Below are 20,907 nucleotides of genomic sequence, written 5' to 3'. Positions count from 1 at the left end.
CACATAACTATTTTAAAAGAATGGCTATAGTAAGTTCTCCAAACAGAAAGGAAGCGACAAAAGAAGAAATCCTGGATATCAGGAAGGAAGAAACAACAAGGTAAAGGAAAAAAAAAAAAAAAGATGCTAAGAACAATAAACTTTCCTTGTCTTGAGCTTTCTAAATTATGTTTGAAAGTTGAAGCAAAGGTATAACACTGTCTGATGTGGTGCTAAATGTATGTAAAAGAAATAGTTAAGACAATTACATTGCAAATGAGGAACAGTAAAGTGACAAAAAGGGAGGAAAGGTTGCTACACTTCACTTGAACAATACTCTGATAAGTTAAATATACATAATGTAATTCTTAGAGTAACCACTAAAAAAAAAAACTATACAAAGAGATACAATTTAAAAAGTGTTATAGATAAATGAATATGGAATTCTAAAAATGTGCATGTAGTCAATTAAAAAGCAAGAAAAAGAGAACAGAAAAATGAAAATAGAGAACAAACAGAAAACAAAAAAAGCCAGACTTAAGCCCTACATACAAATAATTATATTAAATATATTTTTACACTAAATGTAAATAGTCTAAATGCATCAATTAAATCCACAGGGTGGATTAGAAAAAATGACCAAACTATATGGTATCTACAAAAAATTCACTTCAGATACAACCTATAAATATATAGTTTGAAATTAAAAGGATGAGAAAAAGTTAAGTCATGCAAACATGAATCAAAAGAAAGCAGGGGTAGCTATATTAATATCAGATAAAGTAAATTTCAGAACAAAGAAAATTAATAGAGACAGAGAAGGACATCATATAGTGATAAAAGTGCCCATCCACTAAGAAGGCATAGCAATCCAAAATATGTATGCACCAAACAGCAGAGCTGCAAAATATGTGAAGAAAAAAAAAAGATAGAACTGAAAGGGAAAATAGGCAAATCTGCAATTATATTTGGAGACTTCAATTATAATGTCTCAGACTAATTGATGGAACAACTAAACAGAAAGTGTTCAAGGATAACAAAAATACCACCAGCCACCAGAATCCAATAAACATATCATCCAATATGAGCAGAGTACACATTCTTTTCAAATCCATCAGAACATATACCAAGATAGAATATATCCTAGGGCATAAAAGAAACCTCAACAGACTTAATAGAGTTGTATGATACAGAGTGTTCTCTGACCACAGTGGAATTGAACCAAAAATTAGCTACAGAAAGATAAGAGCAAGGTATATAAACACTTGGAAATGAAACAACACAGTTCTAAATAACCCATGAAATAAAGGAGAAGTCTCAAAGGTGATTAAAAAATAAACAGACAAGGGTGGGAAGGGACTTGGCTTTCAAAATGTAGAATAGATAAACAAGATTGTGCTGTGTAGCACAGGGAAATATATACAGGATCTTGTGGTGATGTGAAGGAAAAGCCAGGCTGGTCTAACAAGATAACTCACAGGTCTAGGAATGTGAAGGAGAGGCTGGGCTGGGCTAACAAGATAACTCACAAGTCTAAGTATTGGAATACTGATCTGAGTTCTGCTGGACTAACTTGTAAATCTAAGTTAATTAGTGTTGGTTTGCTGTTTATGTTTTTTTGCTAGCCAGCTGGATTTTCAAAGATACATATCTGGCTTTGGAATGTTGGTTTGCTGCCTCCCCACCTCCACTTTTGTGATGATAATACTGCTAAAGCTGTTCCATGCCTATTGGCCGAATACCCCAAGCTTATACTTTACCCTATAAAGCCTCATGCTCACGTCTTGGAGGTGCTCAGAGCTTCGGAGCAGAAGCCCCTCTGAGCCCGCCGGCGTAATACGTCTGAGTACTCCAACCCTCCGAGAGGTGCTAGTTTCTTGACTGGCCTGTTGTTTCCATAACAGTGGCTCACAGCAAAAGAGAATGTGACAATGAATGTATGTATGTTCATGTATAACTGAAAAATTGTGCTCTACACTGGAATTTGACACAACATTGTAAAATGACTATAACTCAATAAAAAATGTTTATATAGAAAAAATAAACAGACAAATAAAAACACAATGTATCAAAATTTCTGATACACTAAAACAGCACTAAAATTTTCTGACACATGTTAAACAACTCTGAGAGGGAAGTGTATAGCACTCAATGCATACAAGAAAAGTAAAAAGTTTCAAATTAGTTATCTAAGTTTTCACTGAGAGAGCCAAGGGGATAAAAAGCAAAAGAAACCCAAGGCAAAGAAGGAAGAAAATGATAAAAGAATACCCTTACCAATGCCTGGGCCAGCTTGGTGGTGGGGAAACCTGGCGTGGGTTTGTCTCCCTGTGTGTAGCACTGGTTCTGAGATGCACTGAAATGAAGATGGGGACGGGAACGGACAGCAGGATGCCGCATCAATTTTTGCCCCTCTTAGTATACACGGAATCCTTTTCTGAATGAAAGAACACCAGGGAGAGTTTCAGCGGCTGGGCCCGATGTTCAGAATGAACTCGCTGTTTGCCAAGTGAGTTCTTCAGATTCCATTGTCCCAGTGCAAAGGGCAGACGCTTCCCTCCTCACCCAAAATTTGGAGCGACAGTCAACTCAGCTCCTAGCTTTAGAGGAAATACTAAGTTACCTCTGACGAACTAAGCCAGAAATCGCCCTTGTTTAAAAGTTCCCCACGTTGATTCTGAAAATCAGCGAGAGAGTCCAAGGTGAGTGAGCTGAACTGCTTGGGAAAGCGAACACCAGGAGGTCAAAGGGAAGGAAGGAGAAAAGAACACAGGGAATGATAACGAAAGGGAGGCTGAGACATGGAGGAGTCCGGGGCTGCAGTGAGTGGCTCCAGAAGGTGGAGGAGGAAAAAGGTGGACGAGGTTGGCTTAGGTTGGCATAAAATTTGGATGGGCGCGGAGGCAGTGAGCATTCCTGCTGCCCGTCTCCACTGCGCTTCCGGTAAAAGAAGTGAGTTGAAAGCGCTTTCCCGCAGGAAGATCCCCTTCGTTTTGCCCTGCACTGTTGCGGCTCTCAGAGCAGCTCGCTGCTCTTTCCATCGTCGGAGAACCTGAGAGAATGCGGGCGGTTGGGTTTCTGTTTTCGGTGCGTTCCGGTCGTATTGGTGATTATGGACCGCGTGGCAGGGAAGTGCAGTGTTCCGATCCCCACGAGCTAGCGGTAGGAGAAGCGTTCACGGTAGAAACAGGTTCCGCCTGCATCTTTAGGCTTCAGAACCTGAGGTATAGGTAGGAGTGAGTTTTGTTTTGTTTTGTTGTTTGTTTGTTTTTTAGTGTGTTGAACTTAGAATGCAAGACATAAAAACTAAGAAAAATGAGGCAGTAACTGAATATTTGTAACTTGAAGTGGTTATCAGAAAGACCTGGGTCCTGTCTCTAGGTAGTCCAATGTCGTCCTTCTCTGCTGCAGTCGTCTTGGTGAGGCCGAGGCTCACAGCAAGAGATGAGAGAAATCACCCGAATCCTTTAGGTTATGTTTTCACTTTCCGTATGTAAAGGATTGTAACGGGGGAAAGGTTGGTAGAGGTAAATCTGTAATCCTCGAGGAACAGATGTGAACAGTATTGTATCAGAAGAAGAAAGAAAAGAAAAAAGAAGCTAGTACGTGGAGGTGCCGGGGATCGAACCCGGGGCCTCATACATGCAAAGCATGCGCTCTACCACTGAGCTACACCCCCTTCTGACAGGCCACCTACTGATGTTCTCTAAGAATAAACTTTATTTCGTGAGGCTCTGGATCCCTAGGCATCTTGGCAGTAGCGTTTAATGCTAATGGACTTCAGGCAGGAGACACTCAGGACCCAAGGATACTGATGCTTTAGAGTACAGAACTGAAATGAAAGGCAAAAGATTGGAAACATGTGTCAGATAACCACAAGAAGTTTCCACCGTGGCTTCAAAAACAGTTAGGGTCTCCTATTATGCTTGGCAAGAAATCAGATTAAGTCCCAGGTTTTGGCTCTTTTGGTTTCCTCAGGTACGTCTTAACCTCAGACATAAGGGCAGTGAAATTCAGCTTTTTTCCTGTCTAAAATGCTTCATGATATTTGTTGTTTGCTCCATCGGAATATTAAGGACTGGATTTGATGGAAGAAAGCCTTAACCACTAAAACACACACACACAAAACCCTAGAGTGATGCATTCAGTATTGTATTGTAAGGGGCTTTTCTCTTCCAATCTAGGCACCCAGGTAATTTAGCAGACCCTGTCAATAACCCAAAATCTCTGCTTCTTAAAGCATGGGTGAAACAACAGTTTCAATGGAGAGAAGTGTTAAAGTATGACAGTGAGACCGAAGACAAATAGCCATAAGATTTTAGGGATAAAGAAAAAAATATTTATTTATTTGTCCTTTCATTCCTTCATTCATTTATTTGTAGGGAGAAGAGGGGAATGTGGCATTACCAAACAGAAGACAGTGCAGAAAAGAAGGTTTTTAAAATTATTTTGGAAACGAGAAGCAGATTGGACGATGGAGATGAGTTAGGTTTGTTCATGTTAAATTCAAGATTTACGTGGTGCTAACCTGTGAGATTGTTACGTGGCAAACTCAGGCAATCACCCAGGTCTCCAGCCTTGGATCTGGGAGTAATCAGTAGACACAAGAGTGTGAAGGATGGATAGAGACAGAAAAGTGTGCTAACTAATGATATTTGAAGGAAAATAAATTTGTTCCTGGACGTTTCTAGAACCTTGGAATTTATTGTGGTTAATTAAGACTGTGTCCTTTGAATTACACACACAAAAAAGCCTTAAGAAAACCCATTTCCTGGACCCAGATTTCTAGTGGTTAACCCTTTGTCCTTCTGGCTTGTCCGTCTATGAGATTTTCCCATTTTTCATAAAATAACATTGAGTCCCTTTTGAAATTGGAAGAATATGACTTGTCTGGCAGACTTGCCCTTTTGGTTGGCTCATGGAACTTTAAGCTCATGAAAATGCTGAAGAGGGTTATCTTGACTGTTTGATGCTGTGAAATATTAGGTTTATGATGCTTTCCAGTATTGGATTCCCAGGCATTCATAAAAATAAAGTATACTTTTTTTCCTTTTTACCCTGTGAACAAAGTGGGAATTTAAAAAATTAAATCCCTAGAGCTATAAAAATATTGAATAACTGTATGGTACACATGAAACTAATATGATATTGTAAATCAGCTATACTTCAATTTTAAGAAATCTATAGCCATCTTCAGATTATTGATTAATTTAATACAGAATTCTTCTGAAGAATTAAACATCTAAATTTAGAGACAGAACACACTCAGGCCATATATACTTAATTCAAAAAATTTGAAAATACATAATGTAGGTGTTCAACCCTACACTGTTCAAAATAGTAGCCATTAGCCATCTGGAGTATTGAACACTTACAATTGAGATATGCTATAAGTGTAAAACATATACCCGGTCTCAAAGGCTTAATATGGCATTTGAAACATAAACTATATCATTAATAATTTTTAGGTTGACTACTTATTTAAATGATGTTTGGGATATAGCAAGTTATTTACATGTATTTCTTAAATTAATTTTTTTTTATTTTTTAATGTGACTACTAGAAAATATAAAGTTACAAAAGAGACTTATTTATGGCCTTGTTATATTGCTATTAGATAGCCCTAGTTACAGAAGACATTACATGTTTAGGGGCTCTTCTGGGAGAACCACAGAGCCAAGGAATATGGCACCCGGTCTGCTGGTTTCCTACCATGCATGGACTTGATAGCATTCACTTGCATAATCTCCTTTGATCTTCACAGTATCCCTTTTCACATAAACATCATTAGCCTCATTTTTCAGATATTGAATGGGAGACTAATTATGTTTTGGGAATTACCCTAGACCTCCCACGTCAATAAAATGTAAAGGAATCATTACTGTATTAGGCTATAAAATACTCAATGATGCTGTTTGTCCAAACAAATATTTCTTGATGAAATAAAGTTCAAGCTTCTGAGTTGAGGAGGGATAGGTGGCTAGTGGATAAAGATTCTAGTGCCAAGTTCATGTACAATGAATGTCCCTACCTTGACGTTGCTTCTCATTTTTTACCAGTTTTCCATTTGCAGTTCTGATGTTGAAGTATTGTAGATTATTTTCTTCCAACACAGTGTTCAGGAGTTGTCAGCTGGAAACAGATATTGTGAAACTGAAACAGTAATTTGAAAAGAAGAAAACAATTCAAAGTAACATGAGAGCAACCTATTATCCCTAACAAAGAGTTTCAAGAAAGAAGTAGAAGTTAAAGGAAAAAAATGGGGTATTTGTATTTGAATCTTCATGGCTTTATTGTCCATTTGTTTTCATTTTTCAGTATTCTAGGTCCCCTTGTGAATGTTTAACAGGACAGTTCTTAAAGGAGTGCTTATTTTCATTCTTTCCTGGATAACAAAACAGAAATAACTTAAGATGTGCAAATTCTAGACAGAAGTGCAAGCTTGAAGGAATGTCTTGTCAACAAGAAAACTTGGGATGTTCTTGTAGTTGTTTAAAAGTTCCATGATATTCAACAATACTCCTTATTCCAGCAGTTTTAAAATGGGGTGAATTCAAGATACAAACTAGTATTTTCTGATTGGAAAGTTTTCCTTGCATATACCATACCAACATATACATACTTACACACCGTAGTAGTTTTTTCCTACAGCTTCCCCCACCAACAATCCTTGTGATTAAAAAGATCACACACACACACACACACACACACGCAAACACACACACACACCCCAAAGCAGAAATGAATTGAAAATGCAATGGCATGTAGACTATTGGAATTTCTTAGCCCCTGGAAAAATACTTTCCTAGGTTTTAAAACTTTAAGTAAAATGTCACTATGTTAGTTAACATTTCATGGAAGACTTCAGTGGAATCTGCAACCAAAGGAGAGGGAGATAGATAGATGGATAGATGGATAGATAGATACACATACATTATACACATACACTTTTCTTGATTGGATTTGCAAAACCCAGTAAAAACCGTGTATATACATAGACTTGGGGGATTGGGACGAAACCGTTGTGTAACAGGGTAGTAATTACACCAAACTAAAACGTCAGTGCCGAAACCCGGGATTGAACCAGGGACCTTTAGATCTTCAGTCTAACGCTCTCCCAACTGAGCTATTTCGGCTGACTAAAGAAAACCTCATTTAGTCATTCTCTCAAAATACTAAAGTTTTCATTTTGGGGGGCCCGTCTAATCTTACTCTGTTTAGCATTACCCATTCATTCGCCCAAAAGTTTGTGGGCTCCCCTGAAATCCATGTCTAAAAACAGGACCCGGTTTTGGGATACAGTGGATGGGCTGGTAGAGGAGAAGGGAAAGAAAGAAGAGAAATAGGTAAAAACAGGAAGCAGAGGCTACTCTGCTACTCAAAGACTGCTCAGAAAACGAAGAGAATTCAACTTTAAATTATAGAGCCTCTTCTTTCAGTTCTTTTTCTGTCTTGCTCTTCAGTGACAGGGCTAAAAGGATTGTCGGGTACGTTCTTGCTGAGACTGTCTTCTTTTTCATCTTGAAGAAATCCTGAAAGAGCCAGTTCTTTCCTTCTATTCACATCCTTTTCGTTTTCTTCCTTGTGCTGACGGCCACCGTGGGGGAGTGCGGAGACCCAGAGTAGAAACCGGAAGCATTTAGGGGAACCCATTGGATAATGTGTTTATTTCCGTGTCAACAAGCAAAACGTGTTTTTAAAAAGAGAAAAGTAGATGCATGTATATGGTTGCAAACCCTCTTGTAAGGAAAGGGCACATCACCACTGAACTACACCTCTCATAACAGAAAAGTCATTAAGATCCACTTTGAACGACTCAACGTATTTCTGAAGGGTCTTCAAAGATAAAATTGTTGGCCAGATAGAAAATCCATTGTCTCAAATCTCATTAATTCTTAAACATCTAAATTATACCCTCTTAATCCTCGTAAGCTACCACACCAGGAGAAATGTAAGGATTGCAAACCAAATGAAACCATTTCTGCTCCTAAGACATTCATCCTATCAGCTTTCCAAGTTTCCTGCCCCAGCAAATTGCCTGGAGGCATTTCTTCTGCATCAACCAGGAAAGATTTCCGGATGCAACTTTCTTTTCTGACTTTAACCTCTCCTCTGTTTTCTCTTATTCCTCCAAATTTTTCAAGCTCTCTCCTCCTTAAGAAGAAAGATGAGCTACAGTCTGAGAGAAGATATTTCAATGCTTATATTTTACAAAGACCCTTATCTGTGAAGGACTTCTACAAAACACAAAGAAAAAGACTAACACCTCTCTGAAAAAGAACAGATTAACATGCATTTCACAAAAATTGGTTACCTTACCCAAAATAACCAATAAGCAATTTGAAAGGTGCCCAATATCATTGCTATCAGGGAAATGCAAAATTAAAAACAGAATAAAATAATACTTCTCTTCACCAGAATCACTTACCTTTAGAGAACTGACAACATCAAGTGCTACCGAGCATGTGGAGCAACTGGAATATTCACACACTGCAGATGACACTGTAAATTGGTATACCCACATACTTGGGAAATTATTTGGAAATATTGACTAAAACTACATATACATATACATATACATTATGACCCAGAAACTCCACAGCTGCATTTATACCCAAGAGAAATGCATGAGTATTTCCCTTGAAGGACATATACAGAAATGCTAGTGATAGCATTAGACATTTCAGTCCCAAACTAGGAGCATCCCAAATGTTCATCAAGGGTAAAATGAATTAATAAGTTGTGATGTATAATATGCATACAATAGAATACTGCAGAGTGATGAAAAAGAACTACTGCAACTAGCAACAATATAGATGTATCCAATTTTTAAAAACTGAGTGAAAGAATCCATACTCAAATGAGTACCTATTGTCTGAATCTATTTACAGTAATTTCAAAGCACAAGAAAAATCAGTCTATGGTGATAGAAGTCGGAGAGTGGTATTGACTGGGATGAGTCACAAGGAAGCTGCTGGAAACTGAAAACTCATGTATCTTTGCTAGAGCTGTTGGTTACTTGGACGTATGCATACTAACCCAACAAGCTGAATGTCTTGTCAACAAGAATAATCAGGCTGAATAATTAAATTTTATGCATTTTAGTTTATATTCATTAAGCCTCAATTTAGGTAACAAGAAAAGAAGAGAAGAAAAAAGGATCTCCTTGGATACCTCCTCGAATCCAGTACATCCCATCTCTTCATTAGTGCTTTTCCGATTGTGGTCTGCAGATTGATGCCCGTCTAAGAATTGTTTGTTTACCCATCTGTGAGTATTGGAAACTTTTATAGCAGTTCAACTGTGCCAGGATATAGGATTTTTTGATTCGGAATCAGATAGCTTGTCCATTAGGTCGCACACCCACATTTGCTGTTGCTTTCAGATTCCATACAACTGGAAATTGGGTGTTTGGGAAAACTGCTACTTGCTTTTTTTTTTTTTAAATAACCTTTGACAGTGGCCCACGTGCTAGTGACTGCTGAAAGTGCTTAGAGAAATTGGGCCGGTAATAGAACTAACAAGGCAAAACTTTAATGAATGAGCACAATTACCTCCCTGCATCCCAGAGAGGTTAAGAAAGAACTTGCTCCAGCCAAGACAAATCAATTTGACAAAGACGTTTCAGGAAGCAAGAGATCTTAGGGAATGCAGGTGAATAAAAATAAAACATGAAGTGGAGGTACTGGGGATCGAACCCAGGACCTCATGCATGCTAAGCATGCGCTCTACCACTGAGCTATACCCCCTTGGTTCTACAAGCCCCTCAAAAGACTTTCTGTGACCCTCTAGTGGCTGCCATTCAGTCTTTGACCACTGACTTATCAAGACAAAGTCATCTTAAATTCAATTCTGCTATTTCTAAACTCCCTGCATTACGTCCTCTTTCAAGCACTGCTACTCTGGGAGAAACCTTAATGGTAGAAAGAAAGCCATTGTTTCTGATTTGTGGTCAGCTCATGATCAACCCACCTCGAAGTCGGTTTCCCATCAGATTAGATTGCTTCGCAAGTGCTTCCATTCCATCACTTGGAGAGTCCCGGAACACAACATCCTCCTTCAATCTTTCTGAATATTACTGTCTGTATTATTTTGACTCTTGGATACATTAATGTTCGGCATAGTCAAAAAATAAAAATAACTCAAGTGTGTGCAAAAATACTCTAAAGTTGAATATGAATAGAAATAAATCTAACTCCATTTCAAAAAGATAGCATAAATACACTGAAGAGAAAAAGAAAGAACAAATCCAAGTAAATGTTTTATACAGTACTTCGTCCCAATCATAAAGACTAGAAGAAAAAAAAGTAAACAAACTGTAACCTTTATGTAGTGGGGTTATTTTTTGCAGTGTTAAGGGTATAGCAATTCTGATATTTTGCATGAATTTGATTTATTTTTGTCTACGTGAACTTACTTTTGTGTGATTAGGAACGTGAATGCATATTGATGTTGGAATTCAGGGCTCTCACTGTGGAAGGAATAGGCCTGTTGGCTCTGGATGGGAAATGTGTGTGTGTGTCCGTGTGTGTGTGTGTCCGTGTGTGTGTGTGTATATATACATGTTATATATATATATATTTATATATAATCCCCCCCGATCTGTCTGCTAATAGGGCCTAGAAAAACAATACCTCAGTAACAATAAGCAATGCTAGCCCCATATCTTGATTTTCATTCCCACTAAAAGGAACCAGCGTTACTTGTAGGACCCACAGACTCCACTACTGGACCAAGGGAAGTACAAGAGGAAACTAAGATACCTTTCTGTGCTGGAATATAAGTGCTTGAAATCATGCGCACAATTCAAAAAAATCCAGAAGCCAACTTGAAGGGCCTCTTATGGTTCAAATCTGGGGCACTTTGTGACGAATGATGACAATAAATGGTTATAACCCCTGGATACTTAAATGAATAAATATAGAAGATGGGAAAAATTTCCTTACACTGGTATGCTAATTAATAAATGCAGATGTAATAATAAAGTTACAAAATTATTTAGCCACCATCGGAATAATGATGGACTCTGGGGAAATTCATAAATTAATGCTAAAAACAGAGATAAAAGTTTGATGAGGATCAGAACATTTATATTGTCTCAGAGTATTTCCTTACAGATTACCTATTAATTAGAAAAGGGAAAACAATAATTTTACAGGGGAAGAAACCTGTTAGACACAACTTTAACCAAGTCATCAAAGCTAACATCACTAGTAATGGGAAACTGCCATCACATGCTCCTTGGTGTGATAGAGGGAAACATCATTTCTGTGATATTCCAAATATTTCTAACCTGAATCTAGTCTAATCATAATATAAATTGAAGAACATTCTACAAAATAATTGGCAAGTGCTCTTTAAAAATATGTCAACCTCCTGAAAGACAAGATTGAGAAACTATTCCAGATTAAGGGAGACTAAGGAGTAGCTAAATTCATACATGATTCTGGAATGGATCCAAGTTTGGGAGAGAAATTTCTATAAAGGATTTTATTGGTAAAATTAGTTAAAGTTAATATACACTATATATTAGAAAATAATTTAAATCACTGGTAAATTTCCTGAATTTGATAACTGTGCTGTGGTAAGGAAATGTCCCTATTCGTAAGAGCTATTTACTTAAGTGTAAAATGAAAAGATTATGAGGGACTTCTGGCCTCCAGAAAGTTAGAAGAATAAATTTCTGTCGTTTTAAGCCTCAAAGTTAATGATAATTTGCTATAGCCTCCATTCGACACTAATACACTTCGTAAACTTCTGCTCTGCCAGCTACCTTGAGTGATTTTGAGGCTCACGAAGTCTCAATAGTGCAGCATAAAAACTAATGTCTTCGGTCATTTACTTTTCTTGTGAGCAGGCAATAAGTAAAAGTATCAAGAAGGAAACGGCTCAAATCTCACGTTTTAAGGAGTAAGAAAGGCCAGCAAAAGGCTGGAGGTGCCGGGGATTGAACCCGGGGCCTCGTACATGCGAAGCACGCGCTCTACCACTGAGCTACACCCCCCGCCCCGAGCGATGATTTCGCGTCGAGGTCTTCCATGAAATATCTCACTTTGTTCTCTGGGCCTCTCCCCAATTTCTGTTTGTTTTTAGCAGCATTGGGTGTTGGAGCAGGAATTGTGACTACTTTAAGATAGAGGACCCCAGGGAGCTATGAGGGATACTGATTTTTTAGCAAATAAAACTTGAAGTTGGAACGAAATATATCGAAAACTTGTGTCAGAAAATTGATATTTTTCTTGGATAAAACACTTCTTGTTATTGGCTGTTGGCTCCATAGGGAAGTTAAGGGCAAGATTTTAATGGAAAAACTCCAGATGAAAACAAAAACCACCAGCAATTCATTCAACCACTCATTCCTAACAGGCTATTTATTTTCATTACATCCTGAAGGCAGCTAAGAAGGTTCATAGAATAGTCTAGGAGAGCAGTGCTCAAGGCGTGAACTAAACAGCAGATTCCACAAAAAAGTGTGGAGATTTGTGAATATATTTCTCCTGACAAGAGTGGATACAAGTGGCAAAAAGACATTGTAAAACTGGTACTTTGAAAACAAGAGAGAAAATATGTCAACAGAACAGAAAATGATTTATTGCTCCTACTACAGAAAGTCTGGCTCTTGTGTGCTCGCACTGAATCTTTCTTTGAAGAGATAAATCCCAAAGCCAAGACATTTTAACTTGAGAAAGATTTTATCCTACTTCAAATGTTGCTGAGCAGAAACAAAGATACAAAATTCCTAGTTCATTTTGGAAATAAGCACAGTCTTGATTGAAAAATTGCAAATTTTTTATTTAAAAGAAAAACATCATATTGAATTCAATTATGCATATTGATCCAAAAATATTCATAAAAATCTTATTACCATGAGAGGGGAAACAGCGTTAATTATTAGAACACAAAAATGGTTCAGCAATAGAAATACATTTTTTTGCAATTGTTTTTCTACATTAGAATAGGAAGTTGGAAAAAATTAAAATACATCCATAAATTTATAATATATATCCTCTTAATTCATATCACAGCACTCAAACCAGTGCTTCTCCAACTTTAATGTGCAAAGGAAACACTTGGGGATCCTGCTGAAATGCTGGTTCTAATTCAGTAGGTCTAGGGTGGAGCTGATATCCTGCATTTCTAACAAGCTCTCAGGTACCAATTCTTTTTGGTCCAAGGACCACACTTGACCAAGGGTATGGACAAATCCTTTCCGATAGAGGGCGCAATAATCTTAGGTAAAATCATTTCTATAAATCATCTAAGTTATCTAATTAAGTTCTATTCTCGGAGAAGAGTAAAGACAGAACAAAACTGAAAATTAATCCGTGATTTTTTACATCTTCAGCCCAATCTATTTCCCAATGAAGCTATTGCGGCCGAAGTGTGACTTCTCCACATCCATTGATGAAAATAAATTTCTCAGGTTCTCATTTTGGATCGCTCGTCTTTTCTCCTCGCAACCTGCAGTCTGATCATGGCCAACACGGGTCAGAAAACAAAACAAACTAAAAAAAAACTGGCTTGAGACTCTATGTTTTTCTTTTGTTAAATCTTTCTATCTTTATCTCTTCTTTCCTGCTTTATTAATAATACTGCAAAATGGAACCGAAGGCAAAAGAGCTTGTCAGTTTGGTGACGTGCTTTTTGTTCCGAATCTCCAGCTGCTGAGCAAACCAAGACTTTGTCTCCTCGTAACGTTTACGTGCTTTTTGTTCCGAATCTCCAGCTGCTGAGCAAACCAAGACTTTGTCTCCTCGTAACGTTTACTCCCTTTGCTTATGCAGCCACCTGGGTGCTGCCAAAGCCGAGGAGTAGAAGCCGGGCAGCACTAATAATAATAGCAAACTGTTGTAAATAGGTTTACTTTCTTTTCGAGCAAGAAAAAGTAAAAATGTTGGGGGAAATTTTAAAGGATTTTCAAAAGTGGAGGTGCCGGGGATTGAACCCGGGGCCTCGTGCATGCTAAGCACGCGCTCTACCACTGAGCTACACCCCCTTGACACATTTACACCCTCGGGAATATGTTCAAGACACAACACAGCCATTTTGGGTAGGTTTTGCAAGAATTAATATCAAGCTAAAGTCTAATCTACCTAAATCTCGCTGATTTCCAAAACTTTAAATCTAGGTCCTAAATCTAGGTCCTATGCCACGCTTTGCTGAAAGAAGAGTAAATTGTATTTTAGACTGAAAGCCTCCACTGGTGGTCCCGGGACCTTCTTGACCCTGTCAGTCTTGAGTCACTTCCCCGCTGCTGTTAAAAGAGACCGGGATGAAACATTCTCTTCTGTCTTCACTCTCTCCTTTCCTCTTTCCTTGCTGCTTTAAAGGGCTGCCAGAAAGCCACAGAGTATAATGCGGGGAATACAGAAATAGAGGCCATATTAGTTCCAGAAGGAGAGAGAAGACTGAAGGTCAAATGCGTGGACAATGATCGCTCCCCGTTTCGGGTAGACTAGTCCTCCGGAGGAGAATGCCAGGGAAGCCATTTAAGGAGGGTTACACCTGTGATGGACATTAACTCTTTGTAAAACCCTCCACACAGGTGCACTGGTTCACTAACCGCATCCTTTTTTGAGGCTCTGAGCCTCTCCCTTCCAGCCCCATACACCAACAGAGCCACAGGTAACAGAACGAAGTCCTATCTTCACTTCCCATAATTGAAAGCTAGAATCAGCAGCCCTAAATACCAGCTGAACCCACTACGCCAGGTCTATGGAATATACTCATGTTCTGAGGGTGTGAGGGAGCCTATACCTACACCTGTAAGAAAGGTCAGGCTCAAATCCAGCTGTTTGATTCCAAAGTGTTAACCATAATGGTAAATAGCACCCCTGAGATTTGAAGAAAAGAAAAGAAAAAAAACTGGGACATTCAAGTCCAAACCCATGTCTGTTTTTTTTTTTTTGTAAAGAGTGTTAGAGATATAATTCGGTATCTTATGTCTAGGCTACCCCTTCATACTGCAGACTTTTTATAAATATGCAGTGTTATGCTCTTGTCTAAAACCTGAGAAAAGTGTTCTCATTTTCATCTCAATAATTGCCAACTTTTTTAAGGATTTAAAAAAAATTTTTTTAATTTACAATGCTGTATTTATTTCTGTGTAATTAACTGCCAGCATTATTAATGGAATGAATTGTTGAAAAAATGAAATAAGAAGGAAATGTTATTTCACTTAAATATTTAAAGTGCACTTATTGCAGACTGATCACATTTGTCTTCATAAGTCAGACAAAGACAAATATCATATGATACCACTTATATGTGGAATCCAAAAAAAGATACAGATTCTATGTACAAACCAAAATCAGACTCACAGACATAGAAAACACACTATGATCACCAAAGGGGAAAGGGCAGAAACGGATAAATTAGGGGTTGGGGATAAACAAACACACATTACTATATATAAAATAGATAAACAACAAAGACCTACTGTATAGCAAAGGGAACTACATTCAGTTTCTTGCAATGAGTTGTAATGGAAAAGAATCTGAGAAGAAAATATGAATATGTATGTAGATGTATAACTGAATCACTTTGCTGTATACATGAAACTAACATGGTAAATCAACTACATTTTAATAATTTTTAAATTTTGTCTTCATTGTTTAAGTAGTATATCTTTGGCCTTGTGTGTGAGTCAGGAAGTGACAGTTCAGACTCACTAGAGTCCATCTAGTTGTTTCCCTCATTTATTTCTATCTTGTATGCATAATTATGCATCAATTTAATTACACATGTTTTAAAATGAAGGCTTTTAGGAAAAATGTCTTACCATACACTCTCACCATCACTTCATCTAAACTGGAACTTTTTTTAAATAGACTTTATTTTTTAGAGCAATTTAATTTTTTTAGAATTTTTTAAGTTGAGGTAAGAGTTGACATGTAACATCATAATAGTTTCAGGCATACACATAATGGTTTGATATTTGTATGTGTTGCAAAATGATGGAGCAATTTTAAATTTACAGTAAAACTGAGTAAAAAGTACCATGAGTTCCCATATATTTCCTGCCCCAACCCACACAGTCAGTGTCTCCCACTGTCAACATCTCACACCAAAGTGGTGTATTTGTTACTGTTGATGAACCTAAATGAAATTGATATATCATCATTACCCAAAGTCTATAGTTTACATTAGGGTCCTCTCTTGGTGAACAGTCTGTGAGTTGACAAATGTACAATGACATGTATCTATCATTATAGCATCATTCAGGGTAGTTTCATCTCCTTAACCCGTGACTTTTTATATAAAAAAGTAGAAAATACATCATCAAAGAATAAAGGTTCTTTCCTTTGAGTTGTATAAGTATAGTTTTGTGAAGATCTCACTATACTGTCTTTTTCTTTTTCTTTCCTGTGCACAGGAATGAGAATTTAATCACAGATTGGCATCAGATCAAGAACCACTTTTTGCAACCCACTCTGCCCCAAGGTAATCCAGACGCTAATAAAGTAGACAATTTTTAATGTTTTAATGTATGTGCTCTCACACAATTTTTCCTCCATGAGAGAAGGAAAAGAAAACCTTGATATACAAAGTTAGATGAGCACTTTCAGAGGACCATCAAGACTTTCTAATTGCCGTAAAAATAAATTGATCTTTATTTTTATGATGGTCCAGTGTTTTAGGATGGTCTGGTTTCAGCATTTGCCATTGTCTGGGCTCAAGTCATATTTCAGCACTCTCTTTTCAATGCTCCCTCACCCATGGTGGGTGAGATGATCCAAAGGCACCCTCAGGCTGCCATGTTGCAGTGAGAGTGACAACACCACAAGGTAACAATTAGGTATCTGCCATGTGTCCATTTTCTTGTGACAGAGAGTCCAATATGGGATTAATCTGCCATGACTGACTGTCTGGTGGCCTTCTGAAAACAGCTAAAGAGGCACCCCTGCAGGTGAGGACACTAGATAGAGTCTTCAGGACCACTGAAAACCAGTGCTCACTCCTTCTCCATAAATGTTCCCAAAATATGTTTACATATTTGATATTGGAGGAAAAATGTCCCTCTTTTGTGTCGGAATCCTTATGTATTTGAAAATAAGCTCTTCTCATTCGACTTTATGCTGAATCTGTTAGCCTCAGGGGACCCTGTGAAGTTCTGAGAAACAAAATAATAGTATGGAACAGATCAGAGGCTTTGATAATATGGGATCCAGAAATTCAAGGGTCTGTTTCTCTTAGTCTGAGCCTCTGTGTCTCTGGGCCTGTACTGAAAATCAGGACTGAAGGTTAAAGGTAAAATTATTTGGTTGAGAAGAGAAAAATCACTGATTCCATGTACTATACTTGGTACTAGACAGCTATTTTCAACTAAAACATGAAAGAAAAAAATTTACAGACAGCAATAGCATAAGACTTCAGGTGATTTGTGATTTTGGAATGTTATAATATAGAAACAAGGAGATTTTCAACTGTCTTGGGAGCCTCAATTAAAAATTGGAAAAAATTTAATGATTTATTATGGGAAAATCAACATCTGAAAAATAGCTCAGTTACGACTATTGAATTCTATTCTAAAGGTAGAACTTTTGAAACTAAAGTAAAGGCCCTAAACAGCTATTACTGGTATTGTAAAAACAGTTTCTAGGTGTGATTTTAAGAATCCAGAAGGACATATTCAAAAGCAACAATCTACCATTACAGAAAGATATTGTCATCTCAAAACTCTCATACTTAGCAAAGGACTTTGGTGTTTCCAAGATGACCATCTGGTGATGCCTAAGTCAATCTCCAAAACTTTGATACTTATATTACATGAAAGTACTCATGGCAAGGACAAATTCCTCCAAACTTTTCAAAGTTATTGTTAGGAAAACTTTGTCCAAGAGGATTTTTGAGTAGTTGAATCTTTTCTACCTGTATTTATCGTATGTCCGCCACAAAGAAAACTAAAGTTATGGCAAGGCTTCAATGCTCTACCTCAAGGACCATTTGGATATTTACAAATAGATTTCACTCAGTTGTCCAAATTTTTTAAAATTAAATACATTTCAATAACATATTCAAAAGTAAAACTGTATAATTTTTGGTTGGATTGAAGCTTTCTCTTGCAGAAGACTGATCCTTTAACTTAATGTTGTCAAATAGAACTTTTTTACAGCAATAGACATGTTGTATAACCATGCTGTCCAGACAGTAGTTATAAGTCACAAGTGGCTGTTGAGCACCTAGAGTGTGGCTGAGGCAACAGTTCTGGTACCAAGATATGATATTTTTTAAAGTTTACAGATTTTATTTCTCTACTTGGGAAATACCTTCAGCACTCTTAATTGACAGAGAAATCCACTTTAGAGGTGAAATTCTTAAGATTCTCCCATTAAAACATACATCTCATTGTCCTTATTCTCAAAACTCTGAGAAAGTGAGAATTCATGTTTTTTAAAATGAACATTTTCAAGTTTTCAGAAGTTTCTTTTGCCCCAGATTCTTTTAGTCCTATTAAAAGATAAACTGAGGCACCTTTAAAATTTCATAAGAGTATCTGAGCAAAAATCAACTCAAATCAGACGGTGCCAAACCAGAATTTGTTAGGCGAGCTCTTCTAATGAGAACTAAGGGAAAGACATATAAAAAAAGGTGAAGAAGCAAAGAAAGAAAATTATTTGCGTGACTATAGCATAAAGCCTAGTTGGCTGTTTGTGATTGGTTGTCCTAACTGTTTCTATTTTGTAAGCTTGAAGCATTTACAGGCTTAGTTTTAGTTTGCTTGTGTAGGTATTAGTGCCACTTCAGTCTATTGGCCTGTTTGTTTAATTAATTTAACAGTCCTAATGTACTCAGATAGGGTAGGGGGTCCGCAGAGAAAGAGAACCAGGTATTACTTTGTCGACATAAGAGAAGCCATTTTAGGCCTAAGTCATTTTGTGATCTAAGCCTGACTGCAATGTTTGCGCTTGCAGAAGAAAGTCTCTGTAGTTAATGGTTTTAAGGGAACAAAAGAATATAAGAACAAAGAGCTATTACCAGGCCAGGGAAATAACTTAACCATATCAGAGACCATATATCAGTGGTACAGACTCCCATTTCTGTCTCAAAGACAAAGATTAGCCTGAAGCACCTTCTTGAGCTGTTGTGCAGGAACCAAACACTTTCTACTGCTCAACCACCAAACTAACTGGAACCTAAGGAATGGAGATGTTGGCCTTTTCTGAACCCTTGTGATTTCAGTCAACTAGAGCCTGGACTCTGTCAGTCTTTGCCCCAGTTCTATGCTGAATTCTCTTCAGCACCCTTAACTTAAATTTTCATGAACATACATGCACCCTTAACTTAAATTTTCCCTAATTTTGCTGTTCGGGGAGACACAGCTTTGAGGAATATTCCCAGTGTTCTCTTTACTTGCTGCAAGTAATAAATCCTTCCTTCTCAGCCTCTTTGAATTGGTTGTGTCTTTTGTCTCAATACCCACCAAGAGGTGAACCCAGTTTTCAGGTAACACTAAGATAATATGACCTATGCCACAAAATCTTCATATACTCTTAACATATATCATTGTTAGAGACGTCTATAAAGTTTAGATTGGTTCTTCCTTTGACAGATTCTACTTTGTTACTAACAGAGTTCAGGTCATGCTACCCTCAAATATGACATAATTTGGCATATTGAACATTTTAAGCTGAAGGAATCTGAGACAACAGCAGAATCAGAAATGTCACTCTTATCTCCCTTCATTACCTTTCTTCCCTGAAACGAATTATAAAAGTTGACCTGTGAATCAAAACAGTATGGTATTGGTACAAAAACAGACATATGGACCAATGGAACAGAATAGAGAGCCTAGGAATGAACCCACAAATTTTGGTCAACTAATCTTTGACAAAGGAGGCAAGAATATATAATGGAATAAAGACAGTCTCTCCAGCAAATGATGTTGGGAAAACTGGACAGCAGCATGTAAGGTAACAAAGCTAGAACATTCCCTTATACTATACACAAAAATAAACTCACAGTGGATCAAAGACTTAAACATAAGACAAGAGACAATAAACCTCCTAGAAGAAAATACAGGCAAACATTATCTGACATACATCTCAGAAATGTTCTCCTAGGGCAGTCTACCCAAGCAAGAGAAATAAAAGCAAGAATAAACAAATGGGACCTAATGAAACTTACAAGCTTCTGCACAGCAAAGGAAACCGTAAGTAAAACAAAAAGTCAACCTACAGAATGGGAGAAAAATTTTGCAAATGAAACCAACAAAGGCTTGATCTCCAGAATATATAAGCAGCTCATATGACTTAAGAAGAAAAAAAACAAACAACCCAATCCAAAAATGGGCAGAAGACCTAAACAAGCAGTTGTCCAAAGAAGAAATACAAATGATCAACAGGCACATGAAAAAATGCTCAATATCACTAATTATCAGAGAAATGCAAATCAAAACTACGATGTGGTATCACCTCACACCAGTTAGAATGGCCATCATTCAAAAGTCCACAAATGACAAATGCTGGAGAGGCTGTGGAGAAAAGGGAACCCTCCTACACTGCTGGTGGGAATGCAGTTTGGTGTAGCCACTGTGGAAAACAGTATGGAGATTCCTCAAAAGACTAGGAATAGACTTACCATATGACCCAGTAATCCCGCTCCTGGGCATATATCCAGAAGGAATCCTACTTCAAAAAGACACTTGCACCCCAGTGTTCATAGCAGCATTATTTACAATAGCCAATACATGGAAACAGCCTAAATGTCCACCAACAGATGACTGGATAAAGAAGATGTGGTATATTTATACAATGGAATACTATTCAGCTGTAAAGACAACAACATAACGCCATTTGCAGCAACATGGATGTTCCTGGAGAATGTCATTCTAAGTGAAGGAAGCCAGAAAGAGAACGAAAAATACCAAATGAGATTGCTCACATGTGGAATCTTAAAATATATGTATATATAAATACAAAACAGAAA

At 37.5% G+C, this 20,907-nt stretch overlaps 1 long non-coding RNA gene and 5 other non-coding genes across 7 annotated transcripts in view; all 6 read right to left on the bottom strand.

Moving 5' to 3' along the window:
• Positions 1-20,907, bottom strand: part of LOC140687772 (uncharacterized) — a 36,315-nt gene that overhangs the window by 9,886 nt on the left and 5,522 nt on the right. The window contains exons 2-3 of one of the 2 annotated variants that reach the window (XR_012062295.1): positions 6,011-6,111; positions 4,376-5,037 (exon numbers count right to left, since the gene is read on the bottom strand). This is a non-coding gene — a long non-coding RNA (uncharacterized lncRNA). Of the gene's footprint in view, positions 1-4,375; positions 5,038-6,010; positions 6,112-20,907 lie in introns of those variants that run through there. The other variant, XR_012062296.1, reaches the window with a different exon arrangement.
• Positions 3,587-3,658, bottom strand: TRNAA-UGC (transfer RNA alanine (anticodon UGC)). Its single transcript has one exon. It is a non-coding gene; the product is annotated as a tRNA-Ala (tRNA).
• TRNAF-GAA (transfer RNA phenylalanine (anticodon GAA)) lies at positions 7,043-7,115 on the bottom strand. The gene has a single exon. It is a non-coding gene; the product is annotated as a tRNA-Phe (tRNA).
• TRNAA-AGC (transfer RNA alanine (anticodon AGC)) lies at positions 9,657-9,728 on the bottom strand. The gene has a single exon. It is a non-coding gene; the product is annotated as a tRNA-Ala (tRNA).
• Positions 11,912-11,983, bottom strand: TRNAA-CGC (transfer RNA alanine (anticodon CGC)). Its single transcript has one exon. It is a non-coding gene; the product is annotated as a tRNA-Ala (tRNA).
• Positions 13,904-13,975, bottom strand: TRNAA-AGC (transfer RNA alanine (anticodon AGC)). Its single transcript has one exon. It is a non-coding gene; the product is annotated as a tRNA-Ala (tRNA).

This window comes from Vicugna pacos, chromosome 20 (genome assembly GCF_048564905.1).
Source record: "Vicugna pacos chromosome 20, VicPac4, whole genome shotgun sequence".
Lineage (NCBI taxonomy): Eukaryota > Metazoa > Chordata > Mammalia > Artiodactyla > Camelidae > Vicugna > Vicugna pacos.
Note: the sequence above shows the minus strand (reverse complement) of the source record. Positions and strands in the feature narration are given on the sequence as shown.